General features: G+C 33.0%; 1 protein-coding gene across 4 annotated transcripts in view; it reads left to right on the forward strand.

The window, feature by feature from the left end:
• Positions 1-21,888, forward strand: part of LOC124947781 — a 214,979-nt gene that overhangs the window by 151,471 nt on the left and 41,620 nt on the right. The window contains exons 1-2 of one of the 4 annotated variants that reach the window (XM_047490410.1): positions 2,698-2,748; positions 6,575-6,678. The exons of 1 other annotated variant lie outside the window; for it this stretch is intronic. The gene's annotated coding sequence lies outside the window, so the exon portion shown is untranslated. Of the gene's footprint in view, positions 1-2,697; positions 3,079-6,554; positions 6,679-21,888 lie in introns of those variants that run through there. 2 more of the 4 variants (XM_047490406.1, XM_047490404.1) reach the window with 2 other exon arrangements.

Genomic DNA, 21,888 nt, shown 5'->3' on the forward strand with positions numbered 1-21,888 from the left:
ATCATCTTGAGAACCGATCGCGGTACTTGTGTTTCTGCGAGGCTTGATTCTCATTAAAAATTCACGCGAACCAAGCGGAATGGTATCTCAAGACTTTAATCAATCGTAAGTCCCGACCCGCTTAAGTCGAACCATTCTTGTTGTGCATTTCGCGCATGAATTAATGAGAGACAGAAGGTTACGTCGAAGGATTTTCTAAAGTCCTTCGTTGTTGCTATTGGGAAGGATCCCCTTTCAAAAATATTATAGTTTTCGATGCAGATGCGAACTTTGTATGTTTGTTTTGTCGTAAACACCATTAATTTTCTCGTCAATTCGATACCTGCTTGTGTTTACTCCCTAATATGATTTCATGTTAATTGATTTACGCTTAGTCCGGAAATACAGATCGATTTAATAAGAGTTTAATTACAAAATACTTTTATCGATCCGTTTCTCAGTTTATTTTATTATACGATCTATAATAAATAATAGATCGAGATAAAAAGTTTACGCAATTTTTCTTATTTGACATTAAAATTGTGATATAATTTTGAAATCTTAATTCAAAAACAGTTGGCATAGTGCCAAGCTCTCGTAACAATCTTTCGTTTTTTCTTTTAAAAAGAATAAGTTTGACATTTATAAATACGTATTTTCTGAAGTTTATTTGCGCGAACGCAAACTAAACCGTGAAAATGAATTACGTACGTGTGGGGATAGATAAACATTCATTAGTTGATCGGATACATTTTATCAGTGAATTTATATATATATATATATACATACATATTAATTCAATAATATATACATATTAATGAATTTATTAGAAATGATAGTTCTTCTTATAGTAATACTAGAGCATTCTGGAACATTACTTATATATCTCTAACAAATTAAAGAGAACTCGTTATCCGCCAATGAATTTCCGTACAACATCACATTTATAATAATAAATTTATTATGAAATATAAATCAATCGAAATAAAGACAAATATCTGTCTGCATTGAATATCATTCTGCGAGACTATTAAATAGTAATGCCTGCAAAATGCTTTCGCAATCGATCTGTGAAAGCAACTTGTAGATCGCTACAAAGTTGTCTCTTGTGCTGATGTAATTTCATTTTATTCTTCGAAAAAAGCAATTTATTGAAGTCGATCAAAGCAATGAAAAATCTTTTATTGGTAATTTACTCTAAAAGAAAGTCAATTCTTTTGATAGATACATTTATTAATAAGCGTATAGAATTCTACTATTCGCTTAACTTTAGATTTGTAAATACTATCGGTAAGCTTTTAAAAGCTGCTGTTCTTCTTCGATTCAAAGGTATACTCTTTCGGCTATCATCGAATCTAATGCCATCCAACTCGAAAACATTTGCACTGGAGAGATCTCGAAAAATGGTTAATTCGATTCTCCGCAAAGTTGAGGTTGGAAAGTTATTTGATGCCGTTATCCAACACCTGGTGATTTTTATTTCTACGAATAATTCTCGTACATTTTAAATGGTTCTTTTATTAAAAACGTGTAGAAAACAACGAACATGTCATTTTGAATTTCGAATTGTTTTTTCCATATGTTGTATGCTTTAATACGTTCGTATCATTTAAAATATTAATTAAAAAGTAATCTACTCGATTTATATTATATTTCAACGTCGAGTAACATGGATCTTAATTTAAACTCTAGAATTAATGATATCAAATGATTAAATAACTTTCATTCCATCTGTACAAATGCATTTTTGTAACACTTCTTTTATAAGGTCGCACTGAAGACGCATACCTTCCAATTCATCTTTTAAGCTTTCAAGTTACTAATTCAAACGTAGATAAATATTCATGTACACGTATTAGTATTGTGGTTGGATTTCCAAAGTTTTTTCTTTTTCATTAATTAGAAGTGAATCTCTCTCTCTCTCTCTCTCTCTCTCTCTCTCTCTCTCTTGAAGTTCTGAGTCTCTCTTTTGAAGATTTAAGACCTTCAAGATATTTAAACTGCAATGCGTCTATAGATTTCTAAAGAATGGTCTAAAAGAAAAAGATAAGAAAAAAAGAAATGAAAGGGTTGAGAAAATATTCGTTGTCAAGAAAAAGGCGGAAAAAAAAAGAGAGAAGAGAAAAACCCGACCCAGACGGAATCATTAACCGTTCTACATTTTATTGAAATTGTTCTGTTTCACGTATTCTATCGCATTGTTTATACCGAAATCATTACGTAATTCACGTTTCAATGATCCACAATGCACAAAAAGAAAGATAAAGAGAGAGAGAGAGAGAGAGAGAGAGAGAGAGAGGAGGAATTTCTCGATAAACGTGAGGGAGGTAAAGAACGGAAAAAAGCGCGCGTGAGAACTTCCGGATTGGTGGGATCTTGGCTCTCGGTACGCGCGCGAAGAGCGAAAACTCGAGAATGCGCATACGGCGGATCGCGACGCTTGCGCCACTGTCGACAAATCGATGTTGTGTGCGTGTATATGTGTGTGTGTGTGTGTGTGTGAGAGTGAAAGAACCAAGTCTAATAAAGAGAGAGAGAGCTTGGTGGAGAACAAATGGAAATGACGAGACAGAGAGAAAAGACGAGAGGAAACAAAAAGTGAACTGAGTGAGAGAAAGAGACAGGTAGCAAAGCTTTTCCCATCCTTCTTCAATTCCCATCATTCGTTACGATTCTCTCTCTCTCTCTCTCTCTCTCTCTCTCTCTCTCTCTCTCTCTCTCTCTCTCTCGGTCCAACTAACTTCCCTTCCTCTCCCCCACCCTCACATCGTTTCCGATCTCGTTCACCCTTCCTCGGTCGCTGCCTCCCTCTCTCCGCTAAGTTAAGCTCCAACTCGGTTCAGCGGAGTTCAGTCGCGCCACTCGGCCGTGGTGTTCACGTGCCGCTGCTAGCTCCGACGATCTATGTTACTTCAAGATCTAACGATTATCTATCTCTGTATTAAATAATTCCTTTAAGTAAAGAATACAATCATAAACGGGCTGTGTCATCATCCTGCTGTGTCTATCCGGTAAAGTTTCAAGAGACAAGGGGGAGAAGAGGGAACAGAGGGTGTCAGTACGCGCTCAATGTCCTCTTTCGCGGACATTCGCCTCAAGGTAAGAATCTCGATCATCGTACACTTGCACTATACTTTTGTATTTCGAATGATTTCAAGCGCGTCCATTCGTTTTGAAATCTATCTTTTCGTCGATACGTGTAGCATCAGTTCTTATTTTTTTATTTCTTTATCATCGTTGTTTTCCTTTTTCTACTTTCTTTATATGTTCACATTTCTTCCACGTTACCGCGCGTTCTGGATGATTTATGAAGGACACAGGGATGTCGCGAAGGAAGAAATAATTTTGAAACGTTTTGTCCAATCAGTATTAACAATTTAAATGCACTTTAAGGATACATGACTCTAATAAAGTTTATATCTCTAATTGTATGTTTCTTTCGTACATGTTATTAATTTTTTAATAAATTATAAATAATAAGGCTAAGTATTAAAAAGTATAAAAAGCCAAAGATGGAGCTAGTATACAAAACATTTGAAGTGTTAAAAGTGGAAAGTGTCAAAGAGGTGGAAGAGTTCATAATTGGCACATTCCAAGGTCCTTAAAGGGTTAGGAAAACTTCGAAAAGACACATTTTCTATTATATACTATATTATTGTAAAGATCAATGAAAATCAAAGTTCGCATAAATGCAATTCGACCCGGATGATTCTTTTATGTCAATTAATTTTACGATTGTCTCGATAATGCAATCAATGATAAAACGAAGGAAAAATATGCGACAGAGCTTATGACTTTCCATTGATAATGAATCATAGTTCATTGGTTCGTTCAATTTCCAAGCGTATGTGCCGTCGTAGATGGTAAGCGTAAACGACCAACGTTAAAGTTTCACTCATCGTACGTGTCAATTTTTGTATCCACCTACCTGATTCCTTGCCTGACTCCTTCCTATGAAATGATTTTACGGAGAGTTCAATAGCGCGAAATAATTTCTTCTTCAAAATACTCGTATTCGTTTTTTTTTTCTATCTCCTTTTTTTTTATCTCCTTATCTTCGTTCTCTCTCACATGTTATTCGAATATAAAGGATCAATATCCATACGCTTCTCCTAATGCAAATTTTAACGCCATTAAGATCTAGATCCTTTTCTACAACTTCTTTTCCTCTTTTATCTCTTCCTTATTTTTTGCGTCATATCTCTCGAATTCTTCTTCTTCTTGCATTCACTGCAGTCAACCATAACCAATGATGCCATTGTACGTACGCTTCCATTCCTTGGGAACTAATCTCGTTAATGGACTTCCGAAGTTTGGAAAAATGAGACTTGAGCTTTCTTCCTTTTTCTTTTTCATTGTTCTTCTTCATTATTTTGACAACCACGTTGCTCAGTCAGCGAATTATAAAGGTTAGAATAAAATTATATCATTAGTCGTAATGACACGACACACAACTTATTTTCTATGAAGTAAATTTCAAATTACTTTAATATTTGAAGTAAATTTCAATTGTTAAATGCGATAAAATATTAAAGATGAAAAGTTTTGCTTTACAATACGTCACGTCTATTATTTAGAATCAATGATAGCTTTGAGAATGGATGAATTTTTTCCTGTTCGCAATTGTACGTTATCGATTTATATATTTCCATTCTGAAAGCCTATTATATTATTGAAATCTATTTTTATCGTATTTGATAAAAGTACATTCGAAAAAATAAAAATATTATTCAAATGTGGACAAAAATAAATATATAATGATCGCAGCAAGAATATTATATAAGGAATAGTAAAATACTTTATAAATGGCTTAACGAATAAGGGTTGAAAATATATTGAAAGTTTTCGATCTCCATTAGAGAATCAAGATTGTAATACGCCAAGATAAAAATACTTTTAAGTATTTTTTCGAGCGTAAGACGAAGAGCCGAAATAATGGCAGAAAGAATTTCTCAGCCCAAAAAGGAACGTGCGTCTAAGAAGTAAAAGGAGTGTAAAAAAGGAAAAGAAAAGAAAAGAACAGGAAAAGCAAAGAAAAATAAAAAAGAAGGAAAGGAGAGAATTGATCAAAGACTATCAGTCAAGAGCTTCTCGATTCTGCTTGAGAAGAAGCGACGCTGAGAAAACAAGGACAATCGACCAGTTCGTCTACGCTCAAATAGTCACGAGAGTATAAAAAAAAAAAAAAAAAACGATATCGCAATTAGTAACGTCGATTCTGACTCTTCGATGAATAAAAGAAAAAAGAATAGAAACACCTGCCTGATTAAAGGGATATAGAGGAAAACTAAAAGAAATGGAGAAGGGTGAAGAAGGATAGGTGAATGCATTCCTATTGAAAAAAATCTTTTCAATAAAGATTTTTTTTTTGAACGTGGCTTCTAATCGTTCGACGGTTGACTACGTAAAGTGTCCTTCTCGAAAGTAACTCTTTAATTTTCTCTTTTTCTTTCTTTCTCTAAGATATCAAAAAGTTATAAAGTTCGCTCTTCTTTTGCAAAAAAAAAAAAAAAATACACCAGAAGAAATTAATAGAAAACGAAATGTATAATTCATCTAACGGATCTAATATAATAAGATTGTATTTTCATTCGATGTATCGTTCGGATATTCGATAGAGATTTTCTTCATTGAATAAAAAATAGCCCAAACAAAAAAGATATATTATAATATATCTTTATTCTATATATTAAATATACTTTATCTTATAATACACACACACACACACACACACACACATATATATATATATATATATAATAAATACTTCATATTCTAATATATTAAATATAGAACATTTAGAGATTGTTTAAGGCCGTAATTTATATTATATTGCTTTCCAAGATACTTCTTCCGGCTTAATTCGTTCCCTCATAACATGCGAATAAATATGCTATTTTTCTTCGATGATGCAATATCGAAGAAATATGAATTTTGCACTGGGAAATAAGAAGAAATTTTTTCGGGGAGGATGGGTGGGGAAGAATTATTCCGGGAAGAATTATTGCACGTTTTAACGAAGTATGAGAAAAACCGATAGCGCTTCCCTAATGCTTTAAGTCTAATTTCTAGGGATCTTTAATTTCTTTTCGTCTCTGCTTAGAATCACACAGAAATCCGATATATGAACTTTCAACTGCACTTTGGTATACTTGTGTTAAAAATTGAAGATCTTTAACAGGAATCGTGATAGAGATGTAGGAAAGGACGAGACGAAGGACGTAAAGGGAGAGAGAGAGAGAGAGAGAGAGAGAGGAGGGGGGAGTAAAAGAAAAAGAAAGATGGTTCGATTCTATGTCCGCTCTTCACTCTTCCACGATTTGTTCGAGTACTTTTCAAAGTTTCGTAACCAGTCGTAAAACAGTCTTCTGAAATGATAGGCGAAGGAAAAAAAGAACGAAATCCAATACCAGTATGACCGTGTTGGAGCAAATTTATTCCACGCGCTTCATTCACCAAGAATCTCTCCCTCTTTCTCTTCTTCCATTCTTTTTTCCTTGTATAGTGCTAGTCAAGAGAAGAGCTTCTAGCAAAATTGTACTCCGAAACACTCGATTTTTATCATGAATGCCAAGATTTGAGGACGGCGGACGAGATGAGAGGGACCGTACGTGAGAGAGTATCGCACTGATAAGAAGAGGCCACGACATATACATTTGAGATATTGAAGTAAACTTGAAAATATTCTGAAGGGGTTTGGTGAGTAAAGAGATATCTTTAAATATTTCCTGCTCATTTTTTCTTTCAAAAAAATCGATTTGAATTTTTCAATTTAAATATCATCAAATTGAACCAGAACTCTATAGGTCTTAATAATATCGACATCGACAAAATGGAACGAAAAAGTTCTTTAAGATGTATATGCTTCGACAAGTTAATAGTTACGTTTAAAAATTGTTTTATGTTGCGCATTATGTTATCAGAACAATTATCAGGAAACTCGATTCGTATTTCAACCATTCTGTTAGTACAGCGGCAAGCGCCTATGTTTATAGTAGAAAGAAACTCGACGCTACTCGTTTCTTTTCTTTTTTTTCCTCTTACGAATTTTTAACTAATTACTTGTTCTCTGTTCATTCATAATATTTCTTTTATGCATATTCAAAAGCAAAGCAACATTTTATTTTATATTTAATTATATTTTTATATTTCATGATATGTTTACAACCCTCCTCATATAAACAATTATAGTCCCCTTTATTAATATTTATTATTAATATTTTATTTAGATATATAGACGGAGAATGTATATTCAATATCAATGAATGTCTGTACTTAAATAAATGTTATTATCTTTAAAAAATGTGTCTTAAAAAAGAGAACATTTCAAATGTGTATCAACTTTGCTTTCCTGTTTACATTAAAATAATTAGGTATTTGCATCGAAAACAGACAATATGCTATTATTATAAATATAATAACATCGTGTCATAAATATTTACTTTAAATATATTTGTATAGATCGTCATCAAGTCGGCAAGTTAGTCGATTTTTCGTCTTTCAGTCAAGTTATATCGAACGAACATTTTTTGCGATGATGATTAGATCACGCACACCCCAGAGTCCCCATTTACATTCGTGCATACGCATTCATTGCTTATCTCACTCACGCCGCACTTTCATCTCATTCTTACACCCACTATTTCTGCCCCCTCTCTTCCTTCCATAGACAGACGCAAAGAACAGATCATACTTTTGTTCGACCGACTTATGTCATGCATACATACATAGAAAACTAATGGTAAAACCTTCTATAGTACATACATATATTAAATTCTTAGGTACTTGCCTATATGATGTATAAAAGAAAAGAAAATTCTTTAGAAGAACATAACATAAGACTTTTCTGATCCTCTCATAGATGATAAGAATATAAAAGGAAAAATTCGACGCGATTCAACGACCTACATATTTTAAGATTCAAATCGATATTTTGAAGGAACGGCCAACTATGGACATCTAACTTGCAACTTTTAACATACTTTCAGCTTCACTCACACATACGAAATCCTAGATTTATACGTATATCGAGGTTTTTCCTTTCGAGATATGATAGTACGCGATGAAATTGACTTCTCCACGACGCACAAACTGGTTCAAATAGCAATTCTGATCACAAATAATTCAAAAATTGAATGTGCTTATAATCGGTTTCGCCTGCTTTTCAGGTAGACGGTGAAAATAAAATAATACTCTTAGTACGAGTGTTTTTTCATATGCATCACCAATTTGAAAAGACAAATAACACTTAAATGTATTTTGTTTTGAAATTCCTTCCATAAGTTCTCATAAGTAATGCATTGCACTTTATTATTTCCCAAGTCACTATTAAGAAGAGATACATATAATACATCATTTGTCAGTCGTTCTTCAAACATTGTTTTGTGAATACACAATTAATATCGATGCATTCGAAAAATATGTGAAAAACACGACTAAAAAATTTGCTATTTTATATTCATGGTATTATATGCCATCCATCATTCATAAAATATTGATTCATGGAGCAGGTATAATTTAAAAATCATAGGAATGTTGTCAGAGAAAACTCTTTTTAAAGAATACGGGAAACTAAATTTCTAACGATAAGACAATAGGAGATTCTTTTATATTTTATTATTTTAATGTATACATATATATATGTGTGTGTGTGTGTGTGTGTGTATGTGTCTACTATATCAAAAACAACATCAGTGTTTGCAAGATCGCAATATTGATTAGGGCACTGAAATTGATGTTCTGATTTCAATAGACCCATACAAATTTTTGAATTCTTCATTTGTAAATACTCGGATATGATAGAGTAAAATATACCTAGATATTTTTCATTATCCGAGTATCTTTCCGAGTAGCTGGCTATTCGACGAATTGGGCTAGTAATAACTCTAGTTAAAACCTCAAAAATGAAGTTTTAAATTTCGAGTTTTGAACCAGTGAGTTAGATACATTGATAGTTGATGCATTGAATGGTAGAGGATAAAAAGACCAAATGTTATATGTATATAAAATAAAAATGTCTTTTCTATTAAAATTTATAATTTTGCTCGATTCAAATAAATACGTTTTCATTCAAGGAGATAGAAAGAATAATCATGTCTACCAGCATTAATTTGGTCGTGTATATATTTCCTTATTTTCTTCTCTCCCTCGCTTATTACATTTTCACTTTTTACAATATACGGATGATCGTGACATGAAAAATCTAGCGAAATACTTGACGCGAATAGTAAAGGAAATTAGAAGGTATAGAACGCTGACGAGGTGGTTGATTGAAGATGACACGTTACGCGTGACATACACACACGTATGTTTTACGTTTGAGGTCAGTCATGAGTTCTGTCTCTCTCTCTCTCTCTCTCTCTCTCTCTCTCTCTCTCTCTCTCCTCATCCTTCTCCATTATGCACGGTTTTTCTCAATTTCTTCCTGTTTCTTTGCATTTCTGTTTTTCTCTTCTACAACATCACGACTTTGCGTCTAGATGCACAAAAGCATGACTTCTAGTTGTTGTTTTTGCTTTTGAATAATCGCGCATGAAACTTGCGTGCTCGTTGCAAGCTCGATTTTTAATGCGAATACTTCAAGCACGGACTTTCGGAATTTCTTTGAATCTTTAAATACACGAGTCGACGACTTATTAAGTTGAAACTTTATTTCCAAGTAACTAAAGATATTTCATTATTTAAATGTCTTTTCTTTTTTTTTCTTATTAATCTATCTATTCTTATTAATCTATCTTTTCTTATTAATCTATCTTTTCTAATTAATCTATCTAGCAATCTATCGATTGCTAAAAGTCTTGGAAAAAACTTCGTGGAAAAGTGAGCAGTGATGTGATAGCGCTTGTTTCAATTCAATTCAATCATGTCAAAAATCTTGTTTGAATACATGTCGATTAACCCGAGCGCACCGTCAATTGCGTAACATGAGCTGGCACTTTTTGAACTTGAAATGTGAGCACGATCGCACTGTTTAACACGTTTGTCAACATTTTATTAGATTGAAGTTTTGTATAAAACTTCACATGTCTTTCACGAAACTAGACAACTTTTTTGTAGTTCTCGACAATGTTCATACACTGTTTTATGATTATTATGTGACGTGAAGTCTTTTCCGAAAAATTTTTAATTTGTTAGTATTTTAAGTAGGAGATTTTTTACATGCGAACATTATAAAGACAGGCATTGAAATCTTCAGCATAACCGAATGCCTGCATATGGAGCAAACTCATTGATCAGGTTCTACGAAAAATTGTTTCCAGAGATTTTGGACAAAGATGTTTGACATTTAAACATTTCTAATCTCAATGCTATGGATTTTTCCGTGTAATTAATTCTAGGCCAAAAAAATCTCCTATTTATATTAAATTTTAAGGTAGTCATTTTGAGCAGGTCTTGTAAAATATAAGCTTTCTATATGTGTTATTAATTAATAAAAAGAAAATAGTTAAAATTCGTTGGTAATTTATCAAATTAGAAGCTCTAAAGTTATTGCTAGTTATTTTGAACCACCTTGTAGAGATTGTGGAATATTATTTTATTTAGGAACTGATCGAAAAATGTTGTCCTTGACTTCGGGTTACAGAAAAAAATTCACTTATTAAGAATTTTTTCCAGAATACCTGAAAATATTTAAAGCTTGAAGAGAAGGAAAAAGAAAGCGCGCGCGAGAGAGAGAGAGAGAGAGAGAGAGAGAGAGAGAGAGAGATTTAACCGAGGAATCCTTAAGATTCATGGATATGTTGACCTCCTTCTGGGTGGTACTAAATTTTATTCCAAGACTCTCTTAGCGAAATCGTTTGAAAGTTCATTAGTTATGCATGGAAATATGGGCGGAAAAAGTCGATAATTTAAGGCTTGAGCGTCGAAATTGACGTGCAGTTTCTTTTGAACGTAGCTACGATTCGGAAGCGAAGACTTCGCAGATAATTTTTCTTCTTTTATTGCAAAAGTCAAGAATCGTTTCTAGATTGTTTCCTTTAACGTACGACTTTCGATAAAAAGCGCACGTACTATTATTGTAGATCCGTTTACGATGTGCTACATGAAATGATTTATGTGTTACATATACGTTGAGTCGTATTACATGTCTGTTATCGTTATTGTAAAATTTATGATAATATGCGATTTGTCGATGTACGTGATCATAACGCGAGTTTGCTTTCCGAAACGCAAAAATATCAAATGGATTTAACTCTTGTGAAAAATGTGAAACGAATTGTTCTTTCTTAAGAAATATTATCTGTTTCTTTGTTTTCCAAATTTTATTTGGAAATGTCTTTATTATTTAGATTATTCTGAAAGCGATCGATCTGCAGTTATTTGCTTGAATTTAATCTTATCAAAGAAGTTCGATGGAAAGCTCGTTTAATCGGAAACAATTTTATTCCAATTAAAAAGCCGCTTTTGCATTCGAAGAACAAACGGAAAGATTAAATAACTCGGTGTTTATCGACATTTGTTCGCGAATGAAATTATCGAAGAAAAAAGAGATCTGAAATGAAAAGAAAGCAGACTTTATTATAACTTCTAAATGTACGTTTAGAAGAAAAACAACAACATAAAAGCATAAAAACATTGATGAAAGAAAATAACAAAGAAAAATCGATAATAGAAAGATAAAAAGAAAAGAAATCTTTTTCGAAAAGTCAGCAATTTCGTTTAAGCAACACCAGGCATCATTTATATTCTTTTCAGATTTTTAATTAAATGGCTTCTTTATTCAACACTTTTGATTGACTTTCGGAAGACATTTACAACATAGTCGTAGAAATATTGTGAAGAAGACAAGAAAGAAGGAGAAGAAGAAATATAGGGAAAACTCGTAAATTTTCCAATGAAATTTTATGAAGAAGGATTTGCAGGACTATTTTTTGTTGTCAACAGGAAGATCATTCTGTGCAGTACGACGTACCGCAACGCGAAGAAATTTTAATTAAGGCATCTCAATGTGAAAATAATATTGCTTTCAACCGCACTTCTCACCTTATTCGTCTACCTCTCTCTCCCTTCTTTTACTTTTTTTTTTCTTTTTTGATTTTAAGAAAGATAATGAAAAAACCAGAACATCCCTATTTATGGCACGACTGGCCCCGAAGGCTTTCTGTTAAACCAGTCGATTTATAAAACGAATTTCTCTTTTCTTTGAGAACGTCACAATATAAAACGTAGACGAATAATTTTCTTTCTTTTCTAAATTGAAACAATAAGTAATCGATTTTCGTATATCGACGACTAAGATTTATACTTAAGGAGAATCGTTAGTGAGACGGATCTTGCTTCTAACCACGTGATACTCTTTCGTGTCTTGAAAACCGTAAAAAATTCGAAAAAGCTCGAATTCGATTATTCAATTATCCATCAGGTCACCGAGCGATTCTTTCAAGAGGGTCAATGGATTTTCTAAGAAGGCTCATTCATGTTTTATAAACGTAACTTCGTTACGTAATTATTTGTTTCTGGAAGGAAAAATCCAAGGAAATTAAAAGAAATGGAGACGATAAGAAAGAGAAAGAGAGAAAACGTAGTTATGTCTTTTCTGAATAAAAATCTCGAATACAAAGCTTTAACTTCTCTAAAAGAGTGACCATAGAAAATATAAAAAGATAACGAAAAGAAATGGAGAAGAAAAGTTTTTCGGATGAAAATAATCGATTAATCAAATATAAAAATATATATATATATATATATATATATATATATATATATATATATTGTATATTTCTATACGGGATATATCGTATGGTACGTATTGTTTTTTTTCATGTGCGCTCTTGCAGCAAATATAACTGACGTTTCTCGAATAAAAGAGAAAAAGAATATGGAGGGGGAGGGGAGAAATGGAGCAAATAGTGCGAAAACGTGGTCAATACGGGGACACATGGGAAATCAAAGATGTAACGAATCGTGCTCGTTTCCACACAATTCTTTAAAAGTGTGCATGGATATATCACTGTTGTGCCAAATTGAGTACATTTCCGTAAAGATTAATAAAGATGTTAATATCTGTAGTATACTTCGAACGATGATAAATTTTCGAATGATTTTGAAAATTTGATAAAAAGTTTTATCGTTTAAATTTTGTTAAATTTAATAAGAATTTGGAGAAAAAACGACTTCGTCATTAAAAAGAAATCTTAACTTTCGAAAAAAAGCAGATGAAGATGAAAATTAGAAACGAGTTGTCTTCATCGGTTATCTTTTTTTCTTAGAAAATCTTCAAGAGAAGGAGTTCCGTCGTACTTTTATAAAAGTAAAATTTTATTCATTGAGAAAATAGTTGGTAAATGTATATCAAAGTTGGAAGCATGAAAAATAATACTGCCCACGGTTACGACGAACTCTCCTGGAGATAAACTCGGGTGTATTAATTGAACACTGCGATTTAATTTCAGTATAACGAGTCCTCTACGCAAGTCTTGGAATGCTGGCTTCTAGGCGATACAGATGTTTCGAAACTCATTTCTAGACTCTCGTTGTGTGATGTGCATTATTATTGTTTCTTTTCTGCTTTTTTTTTAATACGAATGAAAGACTCTCATTTCTTCTCGAGTTTGCAGTCTCATTAAAAATGTAAAGGGCCGTCAGGACTTGGAAAAGAGAAGGATACTGAAATATGCGCAAAAAAGATATATATATATATACACACATATATACATATATATATATATATATATATATAGAGAGAGAGAGAGAGAGAGAGAGATTTGACCGCTGTTATCGTTTGTTCGTAAACGCGGGTGTGACAAATTAGAATTTTGAAACATTTTCTCTCTCTTCCTCTTTTCCTTTTTCTTCCCATTTTTATTCTTCCTTTGGTTTTCTTTCTTTTCAAGGAAACATTTGAATAAATCCGATTTCTGTAATTAAACAGTTTTGGATTTAAGCTGCGTTAAAATTTAAAATAAATTGTTCATATTTGTTACGCATCCTTAGATATCGTGCTACTTAATTGATTAAAACCGTATATCGATGATCCCTGTAGATAGAAGCATTCTCTGAATAGAGGCAAATTTTTAGGCAAAGTCATTGGATATGTAACTAAATAGGTAAACTAATACATATGCACTTACGACACTACGAAATCTCTCGCAGATCAACTTCAATTCACTTTCTTTCAATATCTTTCTTTCTCTCTCCCTCTCTCTTTCTTTCTCATTGATTAGCAGACCATTGAAAAAATATTTACAAGGAAGAAAATATTGGATATCAAAATAGGCAACGTTGAATTTCTACACGAGGATGATTATAGCATCGCGCGAGTTTAAGGATAAAATGACATTTTTTGAATTGTTTCCTACCAAGAATTATTTTCCATGCAATGCACATTAAGGGCACACATATGCACATTTATTCCAGTATATGCGAGAAGAGAAATAGAGAAAATTGGAAGCGATAGAGTGAGCGCATAAATATAAGTAGTTTGTGAAGCAAATGGAAAATGCATAAACCGATGAAGTAAAATTCACTCTCGTATCATTTTTATTTTCCTTCTATTTAAAAGCGTTACGAAAGACGCTCATGGTTTCTCGTCACATGAGAGCGCTAAAATTTTCATAACTTTATTTATTATCGTTCGTTGGTAGACATTTTATTTAGTAATATAATTTCTTTGTTTTTCTGATTTATGAATTATCTGCCCATTTACATCTCTCTTTATATTTCCAACTACATATGTACATTTGTACATTTTATTTATATCTTTAATTATCTTTTTTCTCTCTATCTGTATCATACTACACACATACAATTTCATGTCAATCCACTTTACATAACAAATATACCCTAGATTAGTTTTTACTCTCTATTATATTATTTTGTATCGTGGTTGAATAATGCTTAATATTACATTCCTTTTGCCCGCGAATATTTCTTTTATTTGCACAATTCGCAGCTGTTTTTTTTTTTTTCTTTTTTTAACAGAATTTGTTGGCAAACTATAGCGCCATATAGAGAGCCATCGTGTACCGTCACTAACGCTAATTATAAAAACCAATAGTTATAGAAACCAATTCGCGTACTTCGGAACTTCCTTAACAGTTTCACGGCGAATGTCGCACATACGTGACTTTGACTGCTGGGACGTCACGTATGCATGATTTTGTTCTCATGACAATACTAAACCAGATAACTTATGTTTATGTAGTTTATACAGCGAAATAAAGAAGATCCTGCAAATGTAACGTAACAAAGAGAAGAACTTCGACGACATTCATATACTCTTTTTATAACATTCTGCTTCAAAATATTTTAAAACATATCCACTTTATTCCTTTCTTCTTATATCATTCTTTAAAGACTTTAAAAAGCTATATTAACTAGAAACAATAACAGACTGAAAAAGAATTAGAAACAAATGTGGAGAAAAAAGGAAGAGAGACAAATATGTAGAATAAAAGAAATAATGTTTTCAAATTTTCTCTCTCTTTTTTCCTTTCTATCTTTTTTTTTTTTTTTTTTTTTTTTTTTTTTTAATATATAATCTTGAATTATGAAAATTGCTAAATGTACGATATAGAGCTGTGCGAAGTATGAAGCAAGAAATAAAAGATTATTCTATTGTATCAACGTATTTGTTTGTGCTTTTTTTCTCGGCAGACCTAAAAATGCGTTTAGACAGACCAGGGGCTGACCCCATCTGATAGTGTGAGACTCCTTCAGTTTGGTCATATTCGCTGAAACCCATTATCTGGCTCCGACGATGGCTCCCGTTGAATCTGCCAAAGTTCTTCTCGTTTCTTCCGAAGGGCCGTCTAAAGCGATATTAATATTCACCGAAATAACTATAGTAGTAGAGGTAGCCTTTCTGTGCCATCATTCGGTTCATCTTGAGACGAAGGTGATGAATCAAAGAGTTCATCTTCGCGTCATCTTCGTCGATGTGTCCCAGTTATGGTGCCATGCAATGCGACAGTCTATCTATCAATTAGACAGTCCTGTTGCTCGCGCTGTCAGCACGGCCACCACGTATATTGCGTCATACGACACTAACCTTACAAGGTACACCGAGACAGCCCATAGTATGTACCTCTTTGTACACATTACGCTGCTTCCAAAATCGGAACCATGTAAAGCAAAATTGAGGTGGTCATGCTCGACAGAAATCTCCTTCGGTTCTGTTTGGGTTCTCCTGATGAAAGTGATGACTCAATGAGTTCATCCTCTTCGTCAATGTCTCCCGATCGTTCTATAGCTCACGCTGTCGGCACGGCCACTACACATACTACATTATATCAGCACACAGTGCTGGTTAACTTTATACGGTACGCCGAGACAGCCTTGAATATAAACCCCTTTGTACCAACTGGATTGTACCAAAATCAGTGCCACGTAAAGCAAAATTGAGATGGTCATACTCGATAGAAATCTCCTTCGGTTTTGTCTGAAGGTCTCTTTGACATTCGGCATTCTGCGTATCAAAGTATCGAAACCTTTACCACTTTATCATTGACGTACTGCAGATATGCGTTGAAACTCAGCCGATCTCGTCGATTAAAAGCCCAAGATATTTTACGGAGGGGTATAATACAATCTCGCGACTATCGAGCGTGATGGTAATCCTGGGTCCTCTCATACTCCTCATATTCCTGCCCATTAGAAGAACCAACTTGATCTTTTGATTTGCAAGCTGCAAACCAACCACAGTTAGCCATCGGTGAATGATTTGCACATCTTCCAACAGGTGATCACTATGATGTCGTCAGCGAACCAAATATTCCTTCAATGTATATCTATGTGTATATAGGTTTGAACCTATGTAAAGTGTGCTATCGAGAAAAACGATGCAAGACACAAAATTACAAGAGAAAAAGAAGATAATGCCTGGGAAAAAAAAGTAAGAGAGACAAAAAAAAAGAGAGGGTGAAAAAGAAAAGAAATAGACGGAAGAGAAAGTCCAATACCTGTCACAATATGTTCACTAGTATGTCCTAGAAACATTGTGTCTTACGATATTTGAATTTTCTTGTCAGAAAAGATACCCTGTAAAAAGAAACGAGGATAATACGTTTATCTAGTGACGTTATCTTTCTTTATTCATTCATTCATTCATTCATTCATTCATTCAACTCTTGACCGAATGAAAATCCAATGGCGGAAATTTTTCGTCAAAATGAGATTAATTATTCGCAATTATACACAGTTTCTAAATTATTAAGTTTTGATTTTGTGTTATCGAACTACGTTGAATAATATTGCATTTTGTCGCTTTTATTGTCGAATATACTGTATTTGGAATATATACTATATTCAATATTACTATATTAAAAATCAATGCAGCAGGTCTGTAAAATAGCTTTTAGAAATAATCTAACTAAATAATAAAAATCATGCAGTTTTATTCCGATTTTATTATCACATTTGGACCGAATTAATACAAATTGATTGTTTATCAAATGTTAACTTCTATTAACGACTATCATAAATCTACAAGAAATGATATAATCAAAATTTTTATTGCGCCATTTTGACAAATATTTTCTATGAATGCAGAGAAATTGATAGATATAATCGAAAAATTCTGCGTGAAAATCTCCGTTTCTTATAGAAAACTTTTTTGTTAGATGTACATCCAGAAATGATACTTAATGTCTGTTATTTGTTTGACAAATCAAGATTCATGATGCGTATTATATATCCGAAAAAAGGAAATGACAAAGAAGCAAGAATTTCACGAGAAATATGGATGTAAGTGAAAAAATGATTTGTTGGTAATAATAACATGTGACGTATCAAAAGAGAAAAAATGTTTGAAAGGGGTGTTCATCCAGTCACCAACAATTGTCATTTGATCTAACGTTATCATTCTAATATCAATGAAAGAAAAATGTACGCCCATCATTTCACTCTAATCATTTCGTTTCGGTGACATTCCGATTGTACAGTAAATATCAATTGAATTTTCTTATTTGAAATTCGCAATATAATATACAGCATGAATAAAATTTTATAAATTTTATGAATATAAAATCTTGCTATTTCAAATTTATAATATCAATTTACATATCAATATTCATCTACAATATAACGAATATACGTATGGAAATATACATAATCGATTGGAAAATTTTTCACCGATTATATTAGCATTGACCTCGTTGAAATTTCACTTATTATACCGTAATAAAATGCACTTATCGATATTATTTATAATTAATAAACTGAACAAGTAGTACTTTGAATTTATTTGCCGTTGAGAACGAGCGGGACAAGGAAACAGGTCAATGGAGGAGAGAAGAGAGAGAGAGAGGGAGAGAGAGAGAGAGAGAGAGCTCAGTGACCTGATACTGACCTGGTTTTGAGGCCTCCAACAACACCCACCCGCACAGTCTTTCCACCATCGACTGTATACAAGCCGATTTAACAAATGCAGATCCTATTCCAGCTTTCTCCTATCGATGGTTACAGTCGTCCTTCTATTGTTGTTTCTATCGTTTTGTTATCAAGTTTCATAGCTATTTCGTTATATTACTTTTAATCCAGGATAATTCCTACCATTTCTCTCTTTCTCTCTCTTTCTCTTTTTCTTTTTTTTTTCTTTTATCTTTCTATGTATCTATTTTCATAATCCCCGACATTTTATTTCCTTTCACTTCAATATAATTGAATCTATTCTTTCATTTTCTATCTCTTTTTGATTTAACAGTGATTTCTTTTCCTTTCTTATTTTTCTTTTAGAAATATTTAAGGGACTATCGATTGACCGATAACATGATACGTCATCACTTTATCAAGAAGTCGATTAGTCGCAAACGGTACGAAACGATCCTATCGATGGAATTGAATTTTCCGTGAATCTAAACGGAAAATAATTGCTTATTCCATCACCGACCACATAACTTCAAATTTATCAGATTCTTTTCTATTTTTCTTTCTCTCTTGTTTCATTTACGTGGAAAATCAATGCGTAAGAGAACAAAACGAGTGAGATGTGATTTTTTATGGCTTAGAAAATAAACAGAAAAGAGGATAAAAGAGAAAAGGAAAGAGAGCAAAATGAAAAACCGTGAGTTTCATTAAATACAAAAGAGGTCAGGTGCTTTGTAATATTCTGTACTTGTATATGATATAAAAACCGTTTTGTTCATACGGCTTCTCTAGTAAAGATGATAATCGTGAATAGAACGTTCTTCGAAATCTTTTTTTAATTCTACTCTCTGTTCTTTTTTCTAATTTCCTGAGGACTTTTTGCTTTCATTAGAGTCACCAAATTCCTTTCCACCCCCTCCCCCCCTCTCTCTCTCTCTCTCTCCTTTTCTTACAATCGGTTCATGATTATATAGCATGTAAACGAATAATATCGAATTTGTATTAGCGAAATTGTAATGGGTTTGGCCGAATTCTTTCCTCTATGCTTTTACGGTCTTCCCTCTTGGATATATTCCATGTCCGGAACCATCTCGCGTGATGGTTTATCGTGCCAACTCTCAACAAATTGTATTTCCGATAATTTCAACACGTACCATCCATCGATAGGTATACATAATACTAACGAGATACGATGACGAATACGAAGCTCTTCTTTTCTTTTCGTCCGCTATCGTATCTCCTTGTATTTCTCCTTTGTTATCGTATCATCAGTTCGTAATGGCTGTGTTTGTTTCTATTCTGTTTTTGCTTATATCGGTTTTATTTTGATTCTTATCGATTCAATTATATTTCTTATTGAAGTCCTATTGTTAAAACGCGTTTCAACATAAAAATTAGCAGATAAAATAGTCAAGAACAAAATATCCTTATCATCCTAATAATATCCTAAGTTTCCAAATAGTAATATGCCATTGTTAACTTTATTATTATAATGTACAAAATATAAATAATATTTAAATACATTTTTATTATTATTACATTGTATTATAACATATTATTGTTAATAGTAGTAACGATAGTTGTAATGTATACGATCGCAACTACGAGAGTAGAGTAGCGTGAAAACCATTATCAGCGATGACGGTTGATTTACACGGAGGATATCTCTTCTTAGACGGCAGAGTTATATATCCACCGATCGCGATGAAAAAGGGCGGCGTCAGAAGGTCGGATACGCACTTACGATGTTCTTTACAAAATATCACTAGCCGCATTACCGCAAATTAATGGGAGAATGGAAATTTTTTGTAATGGATCTTCGAAAAGTCGCGAGGGAGATGCACGATAAAAAGATGCACTTTTTAAATTAAATTAAAAATGAAATTTTAAAACTTGTGACGATATATCTAATGTATTTGGATACAATTTTTGCTGCGACATTTGTTTTTTGTTAATTGCGTTGGATATTTTCGAGTGAGGGATGATCAGTGTTCCCAATGAAACTCGACTGTCTTCTTGTTTGAATTAAAAAATTGATCGTACGTCTGGTTGATGATTTCTCCTTTACTGTCCGTCAAGATAATAATGAAATTAGGAAAGGGATAAGGAAAGGAGGATATTCAAGTAAAAAAATGTATGAAAAGGGAAGATAATTGTCAGACAAATCCATGAATTATTTTATTTACGTTTATAATCATAAACTTTCTATATTTATTTTTATATGTTCGGCTTAATTAACATTCTCGAAGACAAAATGTGTTAGACAAAAAATGTCTAAGCTCGGAGAATGGTGCTAATGTATTTTTTATTCGATGCATTTTCTTAGCGAGTTGTTTCCAACGAATTCCCAAGGACAGATATTTTCTATAGTGATAAATGGCTCTTGAAAGAAAGTGCTGCCGTCGAGGATCCTGAGGATGCGCAAGTATGCGTCAACAAGGTATAGATGCAATGATAAAATCGTTAATATTTGCCATGCAAAATTGAAACGTACGGAAATAAGAAAATAGGAATAAGAAGAGAGAGAGAGAGAGAGAGAGAGAGAGAGAGAGAGAGAGAGAGAGAGAGAGGGAGGGAGATAGGTGCAGGGAAAAAGTTATATAGGAATGTTGGTGTATAAGTTCATGTTCCACGCATTTGCATTAATGCAGAACTTTCTCTCATTTTCTTTCCCTTGTTAATATAGGCAGACTCAAGCAAGATATTTTTCCGTAGAATATAAAGAAAGAACGAAGCGGTCTTTCCAATAGAATATAATTTGATAAAAGTTTTCATCTCGTGTTCCTTTTTTGTTATTTTCCCTAATTAACGTAATTTGCATTATACCTATTATAAAATTCTTTCTAAAATAATTTTTGATTTTCCTAACAAGTAAACCATATTATCATAAAATATATTAATGTGTAAACTTTTAAATGCGGCAAACTGCGCAATAACCTCCAAGTTTAATGGAATTTAAGAATAAAACGATTTTGTCGATGGTACAAATGTTGATTTTCATCCGTCGAAGGAGAACGAAGATTTTAAATAAAAATGTAAAAGAAAAAAATAGAAGGAACGAAGATTAAACAATATCGGCACGCTTGTTGCTTTGTATCGGCCAGTTTTGTCTGCAAACTTGGGCACCGTAATTGTTTCACGGAATTTAAAACAACGAAAGCTGACTTGGCAAAGCAATTTAGTTGTCTCAACTTTCACCCTGAGTACCTTTCGTTTGTTTCTAACTCAAACATGTGCACAAATTCGTGCACACATATATGCAAACACATGCATGGACACATGCATTTTCTACGCAAGTAGAAAAATTGGTGTACGAGTCAACATCGCGAATTCTATCGAATCACCACTTTGATAGATACCCCGATGAAGTTTCTACGCCGATCGTTATGGAATTTCATCATAAAATTCAGCGACTCGACGAAGTTTTCTCGTCTTTTTTATTTCTTTTTTTTTCGTACTCCGCTTGCGTCAAACCACTGCTTTTGTTTCGCGTTAAAAGCCACTCTACAAACGTTCATTTACTTTGGCTTCGACGGATCAAGGGTTTTCGGGGAGCTTTTCAAAACACATACCTATTATACATGCCATCGATATAGCTGTGTGTGT

This window comes from Vespa velutina, chromosome 3, assembly GCF_912470025.1.
Source record: "Vespa velutina chromosome 3, iVesVel2.1, whole genome shotgun sequence".
Lineage (NCBI taxonomy): Eukaryota > Metazoa > Arthropoda > Insecta > Hymenoptera > Vespidae > Vespa > Vespa velutina.